The 16,215-nt window shown below is 36.0% G+C and overlaps 1 pseudogene; it reads right to left on the bottom strand.

The window, feature by feature from the left end:
• Positions 1 to 7,869: 7,869 nt before the first annotated feature.
• LOC102872841 overlaps positions 7,870 to 16,215 on the bottom strand; it is a 77,204-nt pseudogene continuing 68,858 nt past the window's right edge.

Below are 16,215 nucleotides of genomic sequence, written 5' to 3' on the forward strand. Positions count from 1 at the left end.
CCCAATCTCTTTCTAAAACCCCCATTGTTGTTGTTGTTGACTGCTGTCAAGTTATGAATGACTCATAGTGACCCTATGAACCAAAGGCCTGAAGCTTTTCTATAACTATATTAATTTCTAAAGGTTCTTAGATTTTCCAGAGGCATGTGGTTTGGGAGTGGATACCACTCCTGCTTCCAAACCAGTCTTAAACTGGGAGCTTCACCAAACACTGTCCACCATAGGCAGCCATTATAACATTTGACTCCCAATGACACAAGGTTCAGCTTCACAGTAAACCCAGATTACCTCAGTACAGCAAATATAGGAGCTCTATGAAACACTGCCCATGATAGGTATCCAATTATGGTGTTTGACACACTGATGGCACAATTCTTCATCATCACAACAAATCTAAGTTCCTTCAGTAGAGCAAATAGATCACTGCTGTACCATTTAAAAGAACATTCACCCCAAATCAATTAATATTTTAATACAGCATTTTTACATATGAGCACATCCACATGCTAATGGACTAACAACCAGAGACCTCAAAATCATCTGGCAATTCCCATCTGCGGAGACCCACTTGGGAATGAAAACAAAGCCCCAAGAGACCCAAGCATTCCATATGTATGCCTCATTGAGAAGCGAGATACCATCGTATCATCCAGCATAAGAACCAATTCACAAAATCATTGCTCTTGCATGCTAAATTGTATTCCATTGTGTGAATGTACCATGATTTCTTAATCCATTCAATTGTGGTTGGGCATTTAGGCTGTTTCTATGTTATTGTGATAGTGAATAACGTTGCTATGAAGATTGGTGTACAAGTATCTGTGCCTCCATCTCAGGCAAGGGTCTCATAATGAAAGTTTACAGAATTCTACAGGGCCTTAAAAAAAAGTAATCTAATTACAAAGTGGGCAAAAGATATGAAAAGACTTTTCACAGAGGAGGGCATTCGGATGGCCAACAGACACTTGAAGAAATGCTCCAAATCGCTGACAAGAAGAGAGATGCAAATCAGAACCACAATGAGATACCATCTTACTCCAGTAGCAGTGGCAATGTTTAGCATTTGTCCTATTTTGTAACAGTGGTTTTATGTAGTAGTTATCTTTTATTTTTTACTGATATATTTCACTTAGCATAATATCCTCAAGGCTCTCCCTTGCCATATAGCAATGAGAAAGCATAAACTCATGCTATTTACTTCAATATGGATCAATTTCATTTACTTATATTAGAATGAAGAAGGAAGGTTGATAAAAGTTAGTATTAATGGCTTAAATCCATCTTATGCAATTAAAACCATGAAAAATAAACTTATGATATTAGAACAAAGAATAGTAGCTGTCTCTAAGGGAATAAGTTGTTGGAAAGATTTGAGAAAAATGCTGTTGGAAGGAATTGAGGAGAAGTATGGTGAAGATGGTCATGATACTCTTCCTCTTGCTCTGAATTATTGTTCAATAAGTGTCTCTTTATTTTTTGGATAATTCTCTTTCCCACCTTTTGGTATATATTTTTAAATAAAAGACACTTTATTCAATGGACCTTGTACGCATGCAATACAACTCAGTATCATATAATTTTTCCTGAATGTCATAATTTTGCAATTTTATTGCACTCTTATTAGTGTCATAATTTCACCATATGACATTTAAAATAGCCAAAGCAAGATTTTTCTTTTTTCATGTTACTATTTTATAGTTTGTAAAATTTTTACTTCTCACTATACTTTAAGATTAATATCTGAACATTTATTAAATTTCTGCTCTGTGCTAAATGCATACATTAATTTCAAAAGATAAAATTATCTTTGTTGTTGTTGTTGTTGTTGTTTACCATAGAGTCAGAACTGACCCAAACCTGACCCTCCTGTTGGTTTTCAGAGGCAGTTCATCACATCGGAGGTGATTGATTGCCCATCCTTCTCCCACAGAGCAGATGATGGCCTCAAACTATGTACCTTAAGGATTACAACACAGATTCTTGTCATTAGGCCACCAGATCTTCCTTAAAATTCTTTACAGAGAACTAAGTATTGACTATACAAAGGCATTTGCCTGTGTGGATTAAAAAAAACAAACAAAAAAAAACCAAACAAACAAAAAAAAAAAAACAAAGCACACACTAAAAAACCTATAGCTAACATTGAGAAAAAGTGGGATCCCAGAACACATAATCAACATCTAGAACTAGAAGCTGTTGTCCTACTTGAACACGGGAATACTACATGGTTCAAAATCAGGAAGGGTGTGTATCAGGGCTATACATTTATTTATACCAATTCCATGTGTATGCTGAGAAAATAATTTGTAAAGCCAGACTCTCTGAAGAAATATGTGACAACAGGATCAGAGGAAGACTCATAAAAAAACTTGTGCTATGCACATAACACATTTTTGCTTGCTAAAGACAAGGACCAGAAGTACTTGTTGCAGAAGTTCAAGGACTAGAGCCTTCAATATGGATTACATATCAACTTCAAGAAAACAAACTCCTTATGCCTGATCCAATAGGCAACAGCATGATAAATGAAAGGACTATTACTGTCAATGATTTCGTCTTAGTAGGATTCACAATCAACATCTCTGGTACTTGCTTGTAGTCAGGAGCTAAAAAGATGTATTACTTTGTGCAAGTCCATGGTCAGGGACCTCTGCAAAATGCTGAAGAGCAGTTATGTCCCTGGAAAGGGATTTCATGCGAAAAAGGTTGGAGGGTCAGAAGAAAGAAAAAAAGGATGACATGAGTGAAATGGATTGACATAGTGACTGCAGCAATGGGCTCACGTGTATCAAAGATGGTGAGGATGGTGTAGGACAGGAAAGGATTCAGATCTATTGTTCATAGGGTTGCTATGAGTTGAGCTTAATTTGATGACACCTAACAACAGAAACAACAAGATTTTATAACAGTCTTTGTAAACCATCCAAGGTTATTAAAATCATATGCTAATGTTAAAAAAATAAGTTAAACCTTTGCTGTTGTTTCTTTAAGAGTTTGTTAATAATATACAATGAAAGAATATAGTTCAGTGAGAGAAAATAGATCTCCCAAGGTCATGCGTAAGTAACTCTGAGCTCACTGGCCACAATTCTCAAGCTTTCCTATTTTGGGGTTTCACAAGTGGTTAAGTTCTAGGATGGTAACTAAATGGTTGTTAGCTCAAATCTGCCCAGAATTTCCTTGAGAGTAAGGCCTATAGATTCGTTTTCAAAAATGTTAGTTGTGGAAAATCCTATAGCACGGATCAATCCTTGGAGTTGCCCTGAATTTTAAGTGACTTAAAGGTCGAGTGTAGCTCATTTTGTTGAGTAGGAAATGAAAACTAAATGCTTAGTTAATTGACAGAGCACCATTTAGAGAACTCTGGTTCCCTAGTGGCAAGAAGCCTCTCTGTAATCCCAAAAGCATGAGGTTGGATTCCACAAACTACTCCACTGGAAAAGGATGGGCAATCTCCTCCATGTGATTAACTGCCTTTGAAGACCCACCAGGCTGGATTATGGGTTGGTTCCTACTCGATGTACACAACAATAACAGTAGTATTTTTGTTCTTTACTATTAAGTAAATCTTGACTTATGGCAAGACAATAGAATAAGAATAATTCAGGAATAAAACAGAGAGTGAAAAAGAGAAGGAGGGAGGAAGGAAGGAACAGGGGGAAAGTGTTTTATTCGAACAGAAATTGTAAGAAGGAGAGCTACAACTAAAAAGTATTCAGTGGAATATTACTATATGAAATATGGTTAAAATCTACTCTGTATTCTCATAAAATATTCAGTAAAATGTTTTTTATTTTCATGCCTTTGTTTTGATTCATTTTCATAAGCTTGATGAACCAAATTTTCAAGTCACAATGGATATTGTTACAGGAAGCTCTCAACATTACTTTACATACATACACACACACACACACACACACACACACACACACAGAGAAATATTTTTGTAATGAATCGGAATAAGGATAGTTTGATTTTGAAACTCTCATTCAAATGCTTAGAATGTCTAAAATCCACTAATCGAATTCAATCTGTAAAGTCTTCAAAAACAGGAATTTTCTTGCTTGCTTATTGTTCATGGCCAAATCCCCTATTCCAGAGATCTTCATTTCTAAATTTATTTTTGTCTTAAAAGCAATATTTGTTTTTAGAGTTAAACCTTGAGAACTTCTATTACGAGAAATAAAATTCAAAGCATCATAAGCTTTAAAAAAACCAATAGAATTTTTCCTTTATTTTTTTGTTTGTTTTAAAATAGCTATCAAAAATTTAGAGTTCCAACTGGCTCTGTGTGAATCTATTATATTCCTTAAAAGTTCTGAAAAAGCAGTTATAATTCAGATTACTTTTTCTAACTTAATTTCTAATAAGCTTTATTCTATTTGGTACAAAGTTAGGGCTCATCACAAAAAATTTAAAGTAATTGTTTAGTTTTAGTTTCTTAAGTATTAAACTGTAGATTAAATAAATTGTTAAGACATTGTAAAGGTTATAGTAGTTATTTGATTTACTGTGTTCACAGAATATCTAAGGAATTAGTTTTATTTAGCTTCAATTGAGAGTAAGATAAATCAAACTTTACCGACCTTGTTTAAAAGTCTTTCTTTATTACAAATGTGAATGATTTATTAGTTTAAAATTGAAGATTACATTTATAAATTTTTGTGAACTATAATTTTTCCTCCAAGGCATGAGATTAATAATCACTTTATTAATCTATAAAAGAATTTTCATTTGTTCTTTTTCCTTTTGTTCAAGAATCAATGTATTCTCTAGAGACAGAATGGTATATTTAAATAATATTTGTCCTTACTAGCTTTTTGAAAATTTAATCAATTTATGAACTAACCCTATCATATTGTTTACTTGTTGGCTTCACTTTATAAACAGGCAGAAAGGAAAAATCTATCCATGTCATATTATAAGAAACAAATGTTTTTACTGAGGAATGTTTATTAGTTCTTTGAATAAGCTCTTTTAAAAAAATATTAATGAAAAACAAATAACTATTTTTTCTGTAGCTATAATTGAAGAAAATGAAAATGCACTCTGAATTGATTTAGCTTTGTTCCCCATGTCCCCATTGGTAAAGTGTTTACATCCCTTTAGGATCATCCTAAATCTATTGATTACTGAGGTCAACGCTGACCTCCTCCCCTTCTTCTTGGAAAGATTGCCACACCCACTACATGTACTGCCAACATCCTCTTTAAAGTAATAAAAAGGAAGGATATTACTTTAAAAACTAAAGTTCACCTTACTCAAACTGGTATTTTCAACCACTGAATATACAGGTGAAAGTTGGATAGTGAAGTGGAATGATCAAAGAATTGATGACTTTGATTTATTGTTGTAAAAAAATGTATATAAGACTATATGGGCAAACAAACAAACAAATCTGCTTGGAAGGAGTTAATCCAGAATGGCCCTTACAGGCGAGGATGGAGAGACTTTTTCACATACTTTGGTCGTGGTATCAGAAAGGACCAATCAATCCCTGGAGAAACATACATTTTTTTTGTAAAGAAGATAAACAAAATAGAGTAAGAATTTCAATGAAACATATTGACACAGTGACTGAAACAATGGGTTTAAGCACAGCATGAATGTGAGGATGGCATATGACAGGAAATTTTCATTCTTTTTTATATAGGGTTGCTATGAGTTGGATCCAGCTCAATGAAACATCATGAAAATACTATGTACACTATATTGGTAAGAAATGAGAAAATGGAAGCAAATAGATAAGATACAAAGATCTGATCATTGCCTTTTTTTAATTGACAAGTACACAGGTTTGATGACAAGAAATAAGTCTTCCCAAAACATCATTTTATTTGGACCTTAAATTTTGTTGTAAGATGAAAACGAACTAAAACATCTTAATACATCTGAAATTACATTTAGAAAAACAGTTTCGTAGACAGAGAACAGCAAGTACATAGGCCTTGTTTTGAGAATGTGTCTGACCTATTTAAGGTGTAAGAAGAGAGAAGTCATAATGTTACTAAAAAGTCCCATACAGTATCTCCTTTTTGGTTTTTTTTAATAATTTTTTTGTTTCATACAGATTTTTGTACAAAGTTTGTATATATTGTTTTTTACACCAAATCTTTCCCTTTTCCTTTACCCAATCCTCCCAGCCATCAAATTGTGCGATCTGTGATTAACACCACCTCCACCCCATTCCCTCACCCCCTGGCTCAACCTCACCTCTCTTATACACCTTTGGTGGAATTGTAAAATAGTACAACCGTTCGGGAAGCCAGTCTGACATATCCTCAGAAAGCTGAACATAGAAATTTCATATGACCCAGTTATTCCACTGCTTGGAATATATCCTAAGAAAATGAGATCTGAGGCATAAATGGAGACCAGTACATCAATGTTCATAGTAGCATTATTCACCATTCTAACAGCTCAAATGTCCAGCCACAATGGAATGTATTGAGAAATTATGGTACATTCACATGATGGAATACTACGCACCATGCAGGAGAAAATTATTTGGGGTTTAGTTTTTGGGTTTGTTTTTTTTTAACTTTTTATTTATTTATTTTTATTATTAATTTTCATGAACGTTTACAGAGACTTTGGATTTCTATTCATTCATTGTTTCATTTTTCTCCCTGTGCACCCCTACCCCCACACCAGTTTGCTCTTCTCTTTGTAAAGTAAAACAAAAGTTTTTTCATTATCATATAATCCCTCCCCCAAGTACACTCCACTACGCAGCCTTCGTTTTGGACTCCTGTCATGGCAATAATACACCCTTTTTAAAAAGTTCTCTCCATCATCTATTTCAATGCAGTATATGTAAGTTATCTCATCTTTCTCAGTCTTCCCCAATCCCCAATGTCAGTCCCGTTTTATAACAGTGGCACTATGCAGTATTTGTCTGGTTGAGGTATTTCATTCAACATAATGTCCTCCAGGGTCACCCATTTTGAATAATATTGCATGAGTGCCTTGTTTTTCAATGCAGCATAGTATTCCATTGTATACCACAGCTTCTCTATGCATTCGTTTGTTGATGGGCACTTGGTTTTCTCCAACTCCTTGCTATTGTGAACAAAGCCATGATAAACATGTGTGCATATATCTGCTTGGGCGGCAGTTATGGTTTCTTTGGGGTATATTCCCTGTAGTGGCATTGCTGGGTCAAATGGTTTTTCTATTTGCAACTTTTTGAGAAAGCACCATATAGCCTTCCATAGTGGTTGCACCATTTTACACTCCCATTTACACATGCGATTGTAGTTGTTATGTGTTTTTGAGTTGCCTACAACCCATAGCAACCCTATGTACAGAAACTCTGAATCTTGCCCTGTCCTAAGCCAATCTCACTAATTCCGACACATGAACCCTCCATTGCCCCAGTCACTCTATCAATCCATCTCATCTGGGGTCTTCCTTTCCTGCTCTGTCCCTCCACACTTACAAGCGTGATATCCTCCTTTAAGGATGAGTCTATCCTGGCTATATGCCTAAAGTATGTGAGACAGAACTTCAAAATCCTAGCTTCCAGGGAGTAACCTGGTTTCGCCCTCTCTAAGACAGACTTACTTGTTTTCTTGACAGTCCATGGTATATTCAAGACTCTTCTCTAAGACCACAATTTGAAGGCATCGATTCTTCTTCTGTCATCCTTAGTCATTGTCAAACTCTTTATTTTGCTTTAACATAAAGTATTTGCCATCCAGCTGTTTTAACTGTATGTTATGTTTTTACAAGTTTTATTCTGATAATACACATGCATACAAATATTTTGGTAGTTCTGACTATCCATATCTACATATAATCTGTCTGCCACCATGAAGTTCATAATAAGACTGGCGTTGGTACTACACTCTTGACTATTTAATGTACTCATTTAATGGAAAAGGAGTCATTTGTAATAGATAGAAGGAGCCAACATTTTTCTTTCAAATCTTGACATTGAAGTAGTTCTATCCAAGTTTTATTCAGACACATCACTTCTTCCTCTCCATATAAATGATAAGGTTTGTTACATTCATAACAGTATTCTTTTCTTGAGGTGAATCTTTAGTCTTCTGTTTTGAGTTAGCATTTTCACATTGGGGACAGCCACAACAAATATCTTTGCATGTTGGACTTCCTTTCCATTGGCTCTTGATACACTTCACAATATTTGACCTATCTACTTTGTAATTTTATTTATTTATTTTACATTCATACACTACTTGATCCCCTGACTTAAATTATTCCTTTTCTTGGTCTAATAGTACGCCATTAAGAAATATGTTTAATAAAAACAAACTGGTAAGGGAGGCTATTTTCTTCCAAAACATTTTATAGATTCAGACCCACCAATTCCAAAATTGTCAATACACTGAGATTTCTTCTTAAAGATATCATTTGGCTCCAAAGTTTTTCTTTCTATTTTGCTTTATTTCCATTATAAAGATGCTATTTGTAATCTATACATCATTAAAATCTCTGTATCATATTTTTATGTACATAAATATGTATAAATAAGAACATTTCCTGTAACAAGATCAACCAAAGAAAATTAAAAATGTAATAGATTTTATTAACATTTTATCATGCTTGGGAAAGAGAGGAAGACTCCAAATGAAGTGGATGGACACATTAGCTGTGGTAATGAGATAGGTGTGTTGGATTCGGTGATCCTGGCTGAAGATAGGGCAGGATTCATAGCTCTTATACATAGTCACTATGAGTTGTAGGCAACTCCATGTCACATAACAACAACATATATTTTTTAAAAAAATCCATTGCTGTTGAGTCAAAACTCACTCATTTCTAACCCCTTATTGTGTTTCTTGAGCATGTAAATCACACAGGAGAATGCTCATCTCTCTCCTCCCTATAGAGTCACTGGTAGATTTAAATTGCCAGAAGAGTGCAATCTTTGTACTCAACTGCCTAAGAAGAAACTACTACAGCTTAAATGAAAAACAAAACAAAAGAAACAAAAAAGACAACAACAACAACGCATATTTATAGATACTCAAATGCTTTGTATATGTCAATAGTCACATTCACACTTTCGAAAGGAGCATATGCAATATGAGCGTGGCTGAGAGTGTCTTCTATTCACTTCATAAAGGGGAACTCTCTACAGCGATAAAGCCATATTACCAAAATAACCACAAGGTGAAACAAGCCACCCTCCATGCTACTGCACCGTTTTCTACCAATCATTGGATCTGACATTCTTTGTAATACGCATAGACTTTACTCACAGTTGTAAGTTTTATTAAGGAAATAGGTAGGAGAGTGAGTGAGGCAAAGAGTATCACATGTAACACTTGTCTAGATTTAGTCCAGCAACATAAGACAAATGAAAAGCAAGACAAAATTCCTTAATTAGTGAAAGACTACTTCTCAGTCAACCAAAGAAAGTCTAGCTTTAGTTGAGCAGCACAAAGGCAAGAAGTCTGTGGTTTTCTCAATTATCTAGCAAACTTTATGTCAGAGTAGTTATAACTCAGCTTTCCTTTCAATCATCCATCAAACAAAACCTTTAACTGTGGCCGTTATCTTCATGATTCCTCTGATGACACCTTGCCACAGTGTCTTCACACTATCTCCACCATTGTTTCTCATAGTGTATTCACAGTTCCTCTATCAATATTGTTGACATTTTTCACAGCGTGGAAAGCACTCTTTTATATTGGCCCCACAGCTATTGATGATTTCCAGGACCATGCATCTGTAGTTAAAGTAGCTGAAGATCATATTCCCAATGGGGAACAACACAATGGCTAATAAAGCTAATTTTCAAAGGTCTTGACACCTCAACACCTAACAAACCATAACTCCTTATATGCTAATGTTTAAGAACAGGAATATTTCCAGAGAAATTTTAAACTTAACAAATATAATTTGTAAAAAGTAATTGTGATTTTTCAATTAGCTCTTTCACAACATATGTTTTCATTTAAAACAATAACAACAAAATGCACCAATTCTTGTCATTCTAACATTTGCCATCAATATGTAGTCAGGGTTTTAGTGGTTCATTTTCACAGCTGTGAATATATTTTAGCCAAAAACCATTTTATCAGAGTATTAAGTATGACATATATCTGTTGAAAATATTTCCTGATGTGTAAGTCTTTTAAAAATATGTTCATGTTTAGGAAGATTTCTAAGTAATAATAAAGTTGTAGTATTGCCAAATAACTGGTAATTATTTAAAATTGTCATAAATGCAGTTAACATTGCATGGAAAAATCAATAAAGAACAAGGAATGTATAATAAAGTAGTAGGAATTTTTGTTTCATCATTATCAGTATCTGAATCATTCCATCTGTGTCTTCTGAAAGCAGATATTATTTGATTTTAGGGAACTCATACTATTCTCCATTCTTCTTAAGATTTGTTGTTGTTCTTATGTGCCATTGAGTCACTTGCAGTTCATAGCAATGTTATACACAACAACTCTGAACCCTGCCCTATCCTGAGCCAGTCTCACTGTCTCTGACACATCTACCCACTTTATACTAGCTATTGTGTCAATCCCTCTCATCCATAGTCTTCATCTCCTGTGCTGTCTTCTCCACCCTTCCAAGTATGAAGTAATTCTCTAGGGACAGAGCTCTCTGGCATCTTCCTCAAAGTATGTGAGATCGAGCATTAAGATCCTTCTCTTAGGGAGCAATTAGGCTTCATCCTTTCCAGGACAGACCTGTGGGGGTTTTGTGGGTTTTTCTGTTTGTTTGTGTTTGTTTGTTTTGTTTCTTTTTTTAAATCTTGATAGTCCATAGTATGTTCAATTACTTTCCCCATATCACAACTTAAAGTCATCCATTCTTCTATCATCTTTGGTCATTGTCCAGCTCTCTTGATAGTCCATGGTATGTTCAGTTACCTTCTCCAGTATCACAACTTAAAGTCATCCATTCTTCTTTCATCTTTGGTCATTGTCCAACTCTCTGGTGCATAGCAAGTAATAGTAATTGCAAAGACCATGGCCTGGTTCAGGTGCACTTTCCTCTCTAGACTGATATTGTTTCTCTTCAGCACTCTGGAGAGGTTCCTGACAGCAGTTTTTCCTAATACAATTTGTTTTTTTATTTCCTGGCTGCTGGTACCAAGAGTTTTGATTGTGTACCTGAGTGAGCTGAAAATTATTAACAGCCTCAATCTCTTTTCCATCTCTCATAATGTAGGCTATCGGCTCAGTGGTTAGAATCTTTGGTGGTTTTGCTTTTGTTTTTTTTAATATTTAACTTCAATCCATATTGGAAATTGGAGATCTTGACCTTTTGCAGAAATTACTTTATTTTGTTGTTTCCAACTGAAGTGATTAGAATAACATAGACTATTAGGACTAAAGAGTGTTTTACAGTTGGAAAATGCCTTACAGAGTCTTTGTCATAGCCCTTGAACTGATTCATAGCTGACACTCCAGTGAGTTTCTAAGGATGTATTTGCATAGGAAGTGGTGTTCCATCTTTCTCCTGAGGAATCATTGGTGGGTATGAACCACCAAAGAGGCAAAGCCTTTGTATTAGCAATGACTCGTTAGTATACTACCAGAGCTCCCTTGCCTTGTTATAGACGGAAAGATGGCCTTAGTGCAGATGTGTTGCTAACAGCTTGACATCTCAAGAATATATCTCACTGTATCAAACAATGCCTTTAATTAGTGTGGACATAGTGAAGGTCAAAAGCATAGAAGAGAGGGATAGATTACAAGCTACGACCTGGACCAAAATATTTGCCAAACTTTATGATATCTCAGGGAACTGATTCTTATCAATCAAATGCCAAAGATAAAATTTACAAACCAAAGTTACTTTGCATTCATTTAAAATGGAAAATCAAACTTGATTCTGAGACATGAAATTCATCTAAAGAAGCAATCATTACTCCATCAGGCCAACTTAATATTGAAGACTAATATAATTGAGTGAATTTTAAACTCAAAACTGCAATTGTAAGCAAATAAATAGTCTGTGAATTTGTAAAACATACAATTTAACCTTTAACAAGACTTAAAAAAATTTGCTCTGAAGAGGCACTATTAAGAAATCGGAAACTGGGAAAATACTAGTGAACGTCTAATAAAGATCATGCATCCAGAATAAAGAGATGTCCTGGTGGCATGGTGGTTAAGCAGATGGCTGCGAAGTGAGAGCCAGCACCTTGAATTTAGTTGCCTCCCTGAAAGAATGATTTCACAGCCTGTTTCTGTAACGATTCACACACTTGGAAACTACATAGAGTAGTTCTACTTTGTTCTATTGTTTATTGGGTCCACTCTGACACATAGCGACCCTATCAGTATAATTCAGACATTACTTGAAACCAGTGGGTATCAAAAATGTGTAAAAAATAATTAAAATCCATCACAATCACGTGTAAGTACAGGCAGAAAACCTGCACAATTTAGAAAAAAAATATGTATATAAGGTCATTATACATCAAAATATGTATATAAGGTCACTATACAATATAATGTCACATACAATGGCACATAACAACAATAACATACAGGTTTGGAAGCAGGCGTGGCATCCACTTCCTAAACCACATGCCTCTGGAAACTCTATGAACTTTCATAAATATCGATAGTTGCAGAGTGTCTTTAGGCCTTTTGTTCATAGGGTTGCTATGAATCATGCTTGACTTGAAGCAATCGACAACAACATACAAATTACAAATAAACATATAAAACAACCACTTTGTATTGTTGTTGTTGTTGTTGTGTACCATTAAGTAAGAACCGACCCATAGCTGAAGCTCAGGCGGGTTTTCAGAGACAGTTAATCACACTGGAGGACCTTGTCCATCCTTATCCCACAGTGCAGCTGAAGGATTTAAATAAACCGCGTGCCTTTGAGATTACAATGCAGCTTCTTGCCACTTGGCCACCAGAGCTCTTTATTTTTATTAGCGATATTTAAAAAAATGTTATAAAATACCACTAAACTGCCATTTTCACTCATTGTTGTTGAGTTGGAGGCTACTTATAGCTGATTCTCCATAAGTTTCTTAGTATTTATATAAAGCAGGAGATTGCTCATTTCTCTCCTGAGGAGCCTCAGGTGGATTTGAAACACTGGAGAAGCTTGATCTTTTATTTTGAAGCATTACTGCCTAAGGATTATGGCTCCTGAGATCCTTATGCTGCTATTGTTGAGTACTGTTGAGTTGGAAATACTCCAAGCTGAGTCTCTATCTGGATTTTAGAGTCAGTAAATTGCAAGAGAGGAGATTGTCTTTCCTTTTTTCACAGAGCAGCTAGTGGATTCGAACAGTGAGATTCAAGTTGGCAATGCAGTCCCTTACCACTGTTGTTGTTGTTATGTGACATTGAGATATCTGCAACTTATAGCAGCCTATCCTGTGCCAATCTTATTGTCTCTGACACACCTACCCTCATTACCCTAGTCTCTGAATAAACCCATCTCAATGAAGGTCTTCCTCTCTTGACCTGTCCCTCCACCCTTCCAAGCATGACATCCCTCTTCAAGGACTGCTCCCTCCTCGCAATATTCCAAAATAGGTCAGATGATGTTTGAGAATCCTTGCTTCCACGGAGTAGCATGGTCTCACCCTCTCTAGAATAAACCCGTTTGTTCTAACCGTCCACGACATATTCAATAATCTTCTCCAGCACCGTAGTTCAAAGGCATCAGTTCTCTTTTATCATCCTTAGTCATTGTCCAGCTTTCTGATGCATAGCAAGTAATTGCAAAAACTATGGCTTGAATCAGGTTCACCTTAGTCTCCAGACTTATATTGTTGCTCTTCAGTATTTTGGGAAGGTCTCTGACAGCAGACTTTCCCAGCGCAATTCACCTTTTAATTTTCTGGCTGCTGGTACCAGGAGTGTTTATTGTGGAACCAAGCAAACTAAAGCTGTTAATAATCTCAAACTTTTCAGCACATATTATGAGGCTGCCAATTGGCCAACTTAAAAAATAGTAGACCTTCAAAAACCCTATTGATCTTTCAAATTAAGACAGACTAGGAAGAAGGATTGGCCGGCCATCCACTTCCAAGATAGAAAGCCTTCTAAAACCTTACCATTAGGCTACCAAAAATCTCCCCTATGCTATCGTAATGGTTAAAATCTAAGCAAAATGAAACAAAAATTGGCAATCAAAATGCTATCATTGATGTGGGCAGTAAAACTCTTTTTTCCTTAGTGTGAGGAAATGTAAATTCATCCCAGTGGATAAGGAATTGTGAAATGAAAGGCAAATGATTCAAATTCACCAGCTATTCCATAGGAAAAATAAGGGAAATCTCTTCCCTTGAGATGTACTGCCTCTGAAAACCTACTGAAGGATTGGCTATGAGTTTCAGTTTAACTAAAAATGACTTTGGATTTTGAAAGACAAATTAGCAGTTTTATGCAAAATTGTTGTTATTGTTGCTATGTGCCGTCTAGTCACTTGTGACTCATAGCGACTCTATGTACAAAAGCCCTAAACCCCACTCTATTCAGTGCCAATCTCACTGTCTCCGACACATCTATCCCCATTCCCCCAGTGATGGAATCAATCCATCTCATCAAGGGTCTTCCTCTCCTGCACTGTCCCTTCACCCTCCCAAGCATGACTGCCCTCAACAAGGAATTGTCCTTCCTTGCAGCATGTCCAAACTATGTCAGACAAAGCTTCAGAATCCTTGCCTCCAAGGAGCAGCCCGTCTTCACCCTCTCCAGGATGAACTTGTTTTTCTCCTAACAGTCCATGGTATGTTCAATACTCTTCTCCAGCACCAAAGCTCAAAGGCATCAACTCTCCTCCTATCATCCCTAGTCATTGTCCAGCTCTCTGAAGCATAGCAAGTAATGGCAAAGGCCATGGCCTGTATCAGGCACACCTATGGCTGAAAATTAAGAAAGGTATGTGTCAGGTTATCCACAAGAACGAAAGTTAGACCATAAGTCTATCCCTCCTGAATTAAAAGACCATCTAAGGAACAACTTTGAGATCTTGAATACTAGTGAGCAAAGATCTGGTGAGTTGTAGGAGGATATCAAGAATATCATCCATGAAGAATAAAGAAGGTCATTGCAAAGAGAGAAGAACAAGACGAAAATAGATGTCAGAAGAAAAAGGAAAAAAATCAAGATAATAAGGATTTGAGCAGAAGATTTCAAAGGGCAAAATGGTAATAAAAAAGCAAATATTATAACTAAATATTCAAAGAACTGGAGTTAGAAAATCAAAAGGGCTGAACTCACTAAGCATTTCTTATGCTGAAGGAACTAAAGAACAAATTCAAGACTCAAGTTGCAATACTTAAGGATACTGAGGGCACAGTGTTGAATGATCCAGGTTGCATGGAAAGAAAATAGAAAGAGTAAATTATCTGACGCAGATGAATTTCATGAAACAACATATGATCAAGAGGCAATGGTGATGGAGGAGGAAGTTCAAGCTGCTCTGATTAGCAAGAAGGAAGGCCCCAGGAACTGATGGTATATCAATAGATATATTTCAATAAACAGATGCTGCAGTGGACATGCCCACAAGGTTGTGCCAAAAAATCTGGAGGACAACCACCTGGCCAATTGACTGGAAGAAATCTGTATTTGTTCCCATTCAAAAAAAAAAAGGTGACCCGACAGAGTGTGGATATTATCAAATATCATTAATATCACGTGCAAGCAAGATCCTGGGGAAAATTATCCAGAAATGACTGGAAATGCTAGATGTGCAGTCTGGGTTTAGAAGAGGCCTGAAAGCAGACAGTACCATAAGAGGAAGTCTTTGTTTCATTGACTATGCAAAAGCATTTCACTGTGTGGATCACAACAAACTGTGGCTGACTTCAAGAAAATGGGAATTCCAGAACACTTGATTGTGCTCATGGAAAACCTGTACTTAGACGAGGAGTTAGTTGTCAGAACAGAGCAAGGAAACACTGTATGGTTCAAGATCAGAAATGATGTGCAACATGGATGCATCCTATCTCAATACCTTTTCAGTCTATATACAGAACAAATCAGCCAAGAGGCTAGGCATTTTGAGGAGAAATCTGGCATTGGATTGGAGGACAATTCATCAACAATCTGTGTTATGCAGATGACACAACTCTGCCTGCCAAAACTAAGGAGGACTTGAGGCATTTGTTGCAGAAGGTCAAGGACTACAGCCTTCATTATAGATTGAAGTTCAACATCAAGAAAACAAGGATTCTCATCACTGGGCCAATTGCCAGCATCATGATAGACAGAGAAAGATTATTAACAGCTTTAG

Source organism: Elephantulus edwardii, unplaced genomic scaffold (assembly GCF_000299155.1).
Source record: "Elephantulus edwardii isolate Elephantulus edwardi_28Jun2011 unplaced genomic scaffold, EleEdw1.0 scaffold00081, whole genome shotgun sequence".
Classification (NCBI taxonomy): domain Eukaryota; kingdom Metazoa; phylum Chordata; class Mammalia; order Macroscelidea; family Macroscelididae; genus Elephantulus; species Elephantulus edwardii.